The sequence below is a fragment of the Chinchilla lanigera genome, unplaced genomic scaffold (assembly GCF_000276665.1).
Source record: "Chinchilla lanigera isolate Chin_1 unplaced genomic scaffold, ChiLan1.0 scaffold00003, whole genome shotgun sequence".
NCBI lineage: Eukaryota > Metazoa > Chordata > Mammalia > Rodentia > Chinchillidae > Chinchilla > Chinchilla lanigera.
Genome location: NW_004955404.1, coordinates 43,015,657 through 43,022,571, shown reverse-complemented (window position 1 = coordinate 43,022,571; position 6,915 = coordinate 43,015,657).

Sequence of the window (6,915 nt, the reverse complement as noted above, 5' to 3'; positions counted from 1 at the left end):
CACTCTAAGAATCCATCTCTAGTTTCAGCACTGATTCACTTTTGTGTTAATGTTTAATTAATGCATTAGGCTTGACTATTTGTATTTCATCATTATGTTGTATTTAGATGTGCAAATATTTGGTTAAAAGTTATTATTTTAAAACTATCAAATATAATTTTAACAATAAAGTAATAGAAGTCAAATCATATATACAGTGAAGATATATCTAGATGAATCAATGCTTTTCACTAGAGTCACACACTATTAGTTACTTGTGGATATATTGGTTTATTTTACATTTTTAAACCAATGGAATTTATTTTTTGCTTTTGATGTTGATCAGTGAGAACATACTTATAATTTATTATGGCTGCATTTTTCCTATAAAGACAGTTATTTGTACAAATCTGGGGAAACCACTGAACTATTAAGTAAAAAACTAAAATTCCTAAAAAAAAGTTGTAGAATAATGTTAGAAAATTAATTATTTTATATATATTTTAGTATAATGGCTTTATGCTATTCTTTCATATTTTAACTATGTCTTCAACATCTTTTTAGGCAGCTAGTTTATAATGTTGATATTTTTGACATTTTTGTCTTTATAAAGTTAATATTTAAAAGACAAATAAACGTCATACAAGTATTACAGAACACTTCACTGGCCACAAGAAGAGAAGAAACACAGAGTTTTAAACATAACCTGTAAATCTTTTGAATAATTTAAAACTATACACACACACACACACACACACACACACACACAAATTACATACTAGGGTAAGATATTTGTAACAATATATTTTTGAATTTTTTTCCTTTCTTCTATATTTTTGGGTCATGCTAGTTTTCTTGACAATCATCATTATAGGAATAAACTAATGCTTACCTGTGATTAGTTCAGCATTGTTTTTCTTAAATTGTTATCCAGGTTGTTTGACGATACTCTAACAGTGCAGGATAGCTTTCTGGTTCTTACCTTAGACAGTTGTAGGCAGGAAAAAACAATTCTATTTGAACGATTGAAAGACTAATTTACAGATGACCAGATGTGTCAGTGTCACCTCTTTTACTGTTAACAACGTTCAAGTTATTCTCAAATTCTCTTCTTATTATTTTCATGACACTTGTAGACTATCTCATGAACTTTTGAATATCTCTACAAAGCTTTCTTAATATTTTGAAGTATTTATATACTTTCCCAATCTCTCAACTGTTTATTTATAATGCAGCTTCAATTTCAAAATATTAGTATATGTTAATGTCTTTTTAACGTGTACTGAAATCGAAATATGTCAAGAAAATCATTGTATACTTAATAATTTCAACGTTTTATAATTTCAGAGTTTGGAATTGCATGGATTCTCAGGGCTTAATCTTTATCGGAACAGTGGCTCCAATACTTATACAATAAAGCCATGGGACTATAGATAAGCACTGTATGTCATAAATAATTTGCATTTTCTTTGTTGCAAACTGCCAAAAATATATGTATATATATATGTATGTATATGTAAATGAGATTCCTTTTCTTTTCTGAATATAGCACAGAGAGGAAACTCCAAACTTTTAGTTATTTGCTGTTCCATATTAAAATTCAATGTTCTAATATTAAGAGCCTAGTGTTGAGAAAGATGCGGTATTTATTCTGTTAAAAAGCAATAATGAAGGTGAGGCAAATTCTCCAAACTTTGTCTGCTAAATTAAGCCTTTAATAATATTTGAAGCTAATACTTTTGTTTGTTTGTTTTGTTTTGTTTTTTTCCTGTGCCAGCAATCGAACTCACGACCTCGCATTTGCTAGGCAAGTGCTGTGCTGCTGAGCTAAATCCACAGCTTATGTTTGAATGTAACAAAGAGATTATAACTGGTTCCTTTTCTTGATTTCAGTGTCTTTGGAGGTGGAATACATTTCCAATGAAATGAACAATATGATAGCTTCCACTTTAATAGTACAATCCACAGTAAATTCTCACTTATTCAAAGGCAGATAATCTGTAACATTAACAAACTACTGGTTAGCATAAATAAAATCAGAATCGCATAGACACAAAATATGAGTTATATAAGACACAGTTAAAAAAAAACTAGATGATCTTAGTGTCACACCGCTATGCAAGGCTAAGGAAGGAGAATCAAAAGGTCAAAGTTGTGCAGGCCATTTTAGTGAGATCCTGTCTCAAAATAATCAATAAAATGAGTTGAGGATGTAGTTCAGTCAGTCTTTTCTGCAGTAAATCTGAAAGAAAGAAAGGAAAAAGAAAAAGGAAGAAAGGAAGGAAGGAAGGAAGGAAGAAAGGAAGAAAGGATGAAAGAAAGGAAAGAAAGAAAGAATGAATGAAAGAAAAGAAAGAAAGAAAAAAGAAAAGAAAGCAAGAAAGAAAGAAAGAAAGAAAGTAAAAGAAAGAAAGGAAGGAAGGAAGGAAGGAAGGAAGGAAGGAAGGAAGGAAGGAAGGAAGGAAAGAAGGAAGGAAGGAAGGAAGGAAGAAAGACAGGGAAAGAAAAAGACAAAAAGGAAATCAGCAATATAAAATTTATAGTCTGGTATGAAACCAGAGTATGAATTACATTTTTATGGAGAGACTTAATTCGTTAGGTAACCAAAAGCAAAGAACACTAGGAAACTATTATGGTTACATTTATATTTTAAAATTTAATATTGAGTTTCTGTATATTTATAACTTTAGCAGATGCTAAATAATTATGTGTCCATTGCTGTTCTGAAGTTTTGTTACTGCTATTCCTTTCTGTTAATTACAATACTACAGAGTGTAAAACATAACAGGCATTCCTCATTTAATGACTGAATTTAGTTCTGTGACTAAGTTGTTAATTGGATTTGTCACTAACAAATTGTATGTAGTTTGTACATTACAATGTTCAGAACAAAGAAATGGAATTCAAAGGAATCTACAACTAGATGGCTTCTTTTATTAATATAACTCTTACATGCAGTACTGTAATGTATAACAGAACATAAAACTACAGTACTGTAAGTACACTCAGCAAAATTACAGTACTGTACCATAGCGGAAGCACTCAGGTTCCATATTGTAAATTCAAATGTGGGTCAAAAGTTCCACCTGGGTTATTAAGTCCCAATAGAACCCCTCACTCTTAAATGCAAAGAGTCTTTAAACAGATAATCCATTAAATGAGGACTATCTGTAGTCACGTGTGTATAGTATCTGCTTCCCATATCTTGATAGACAACACTTTGATTATTTAAGGCACTCTGCATTTGTTATTTCCTTATTAATTTGGTAATGTGTCTCTTCAAAAAGTTCTCCACTGTAATTTTTATTGATTTTTCAAACTCGTGGCTTCTCCACATCAGTTTTGCTTGTACATTTTTAAATTTTTTTCTTTGTCATAATTTTAAGCAAGAAATCAGAGTTGTGAACATAAACTATTGCAAACAGTAAAGTGAATGTTATTTGTTAGGCCAGCCTCCTAAAGATTTAACCAACATTTTGTTCGTGGAAAGAAAACATATTGTAGGTGTGGAGTGTGCAACTTTGTGACGTGTAAGTTTCACCACAGATCACTTTCAGTAATTTAACTTTTGTTAAATATTTACAGGTTTTTTCCTGTTATGGAGATTTTAAATGTAAAATTGAATAATTTTCCCTTAGGTCTAATAGAGATTATGTTTTAAAGATCAAGCTTATTTTTCATTAAATCAAATTTATTATAATTGTCTTCAATAGTATTTTAAAGTTTAAATAAAATATGTATATTTTTAATATCCTCAGTGACACCTCTCTGGACAGATGAACAATTAATTTCTGTTTCTAATTCTGAATATAATGTTAACATTCACCGAAAACATTTCACTATTTTAAAATTATAATTCAGTTGTCATTTGGGATAGTTTATTGCAATAGAAATGCAGATACAACTGTATTTGAAATATAATAGATAAAACATTAACTGAGTCAGAAGAAATATTTTGGCAGCTTTTGATCAACAGTTAGCAATAACAGTATTGCAACACTTACTATTACTATATGATCCTGCCTTTAAAAATTAATAATTTTAAAATAAGAAGAAATATTTTATTTTCTCAATTTAATTGATTCCTATCATAATATACTTTCTTGCCAACTGTTGACTATTTCAGAGAATTTAAAGCTCTTTTACTAGATTTCATAAACCAAAATACAACTTCAATGAACTTCAGGGCTAGAGATTACTCTATTATTAATAACATTTATGGATTTGCATTCTAAACTTTACATATTAAAATATATAGAGAGTTCAACCTCATTTTGTCTTATTTATGTATAATTAATTATAATTGTGTAATAACCTATAATTGCTTATTTCACACTCCATCTCTCTAGCCCATGTTCTACTAAAAGATAGTTAAACCGTATATCTTGGACCATGACACATCAAACTTAAAAGAATAAAGTAGTAAAAGAAAAACACCAAAAAGATAATTTAGAATACATTTTTAAACTCCATGTGATTTATTTTATAAAATAAAGCTAATTTTGAAAATTTTCTAAAATTGCATAGTTTCTCTTTCTAGATCACTGCATCTGATGTATTTGAACTGACTTTAAGTTATTAACATGACACTCTGATTTTCTTCTTCGTACAACCTCTCCTACAATAACACTTTTGTTAAGTGGTAATAGAGACAAAACAATGGACACTTGGTCTTTCCGTCAGGTTCTTCTGACAGTTTTTTCTATCCGTTCCACAGCCTTTTACTGTACAATTTGAAAATTCTTAATATAAAAATTTGAAATCCAAAGTGTTCAGACACTAAACTTTTTGAGGGCCAACATGAAGGCAGAAGAGGAAAACGACACATTTAACTCCACGTAATGAGTAAAGATCAAAGGCATGTGCATTAACAATACTGTTTATAATTTCCTGTAGCATATAAGTATGAAATGTATTTTAAGCATCAATCATTTTCATGTAGACACCCGAGTCTTATCCCTGAGACATCTAATCACACATATGTAAACATTTGAAAATGAGAAGAAAATACTACAAACACCTCTGGTCCAAAGAAATTTGTGTGAGATACACCCTAAAACATATTCATGTTAGAGGGAAAAACACAAGTAATGAAAAGAAAAAACAATATAGTTCATCACCCCAAAGCCTTGTTTTGAAATATTCAAACCAGTATATTTTGCAGTACCATAATCTGAATACTTGCGTTCAGTATAGATATATATGTTGAAATTCTAATCCATAATGTAATGATATTAGAAGTGGCCTTTCAGCAATGATTGTCCTGAGAAAAAGGTCTTCAAGAAAGAATTTCATGAACTTGTAAAAGAGGCCTGAGAAATGACTCTCATTTCTGCCTAAACCAAATGAATGTTTTACATAAAATTCAAGTCTAATTTTCTTTTATTCATGGTAAAATTAACCACGGAAGAAAAAAATTATATTTTATATTATAAATTTGTTCTCTGCATGTAAAGATTTCAAGGGTAGTTAAAACATTTTTTAAATGTCTATAACAGTACTATTTGCTAAAATCTCTGATGACTAAAACACTATGTTTCATAGCCAGTTTATCTAGGACCAGAATGTTGCATGTAGTAGCTATGACTTTGTCTTCAGAAATAGCTCTAACACTAATATAAATGTGTAGAAATTCTGAGAAGACTTCAGTGACTTGTGTTTTTTATCTAAATTTTACCAAAACAAAATCAATGTTACCATATTGCTAAAAATCATCCATATTTATTCCCTGGAATTATATTAATCTTCAAGTTCTTGGTTGTTTTATATTTGAAAAATTCATCTTCAAACATAAATCGATATTACCATACAGATAGAATTGAACTTTATATCCATGGTGATTGACAAAGTCGATATATTGTTGGTCGTGCCATTTTAGATTAGTTTCATTTGTTTTTATCTTTTAAGCAGAAAATGTAGAATAGCATTTCAATTTTCCAATCCATTTAGACTGAGACAAAAGTAACCATTCAGAGAAAAATAATAAATGTTCCGTGGTTATAAAATGATTGACATATGGCTAAACTATGTTTCAGTTCTAAAGACAGTACCGTGTCAATAAAAGTGTGTTGATTCAGTTGATATCTTCAGGTTCCCTTGTCCACAGGTAATTGATTTCCAGCTATGACTACAGAGAAAAAAATGACACTTTCTTATGTCTATATAGATTTCCACTAACAGGATTGTATTGTTTTATTTGCAATACATTTGAAATGAAAAGAAAAGGGCACCTAGTGCAAGCTTAGCTAATTTTTCTTAAGCGTTTGCCATAATGGAAAATAAAATCTGAAGATTTGTTCTTCATTATACTATAGGAAAAGAATGTCTATGTGCATATAAATAATGCAATGATCAATAATACATAACAAAATGGAGTTTAAGTCAAATAAAACCTTACACATTAGAAAATTATTCATAAATATGTATAAAAAGAGTAAGACAATATAATTTATGAAAGGAAAGGAATCTTTGCCACATGTTGAAAATAAAGATTCTATATACAAAGACTTTCAACACTGAGGCAATTTTTTTTTATTTTAAAAATAAAAGGAGGAAACCATTAACAGACAGACAACATTTTACAACATAGCAAAAGAACAGTACAGACAATACGGAGTTACAAACAAAGTTGTAGGGAATTAACAATGGTTGTTGTGTTACATATTGATATCTTCAACGTGGTAGGGAGTTAACAATGGTTGTTGTATTACATATTGATATCTTCAAAGTGGCTTCTCATGAAAACAGATATAGAAATGCAATACTGATCAACCAAAGACTCATTGACAGTTTCTTTCAGGAAAGAAACAGAAGACAGAAGAACAACCATGTTAACTATCATGTATATACATACATACAAAATTTCTCCTTCTTTCCCTTCTCTTTTTCTACATCCCAGTTGCCCTTTACTGGTGAGCGGTTTCCTATCATTTCACA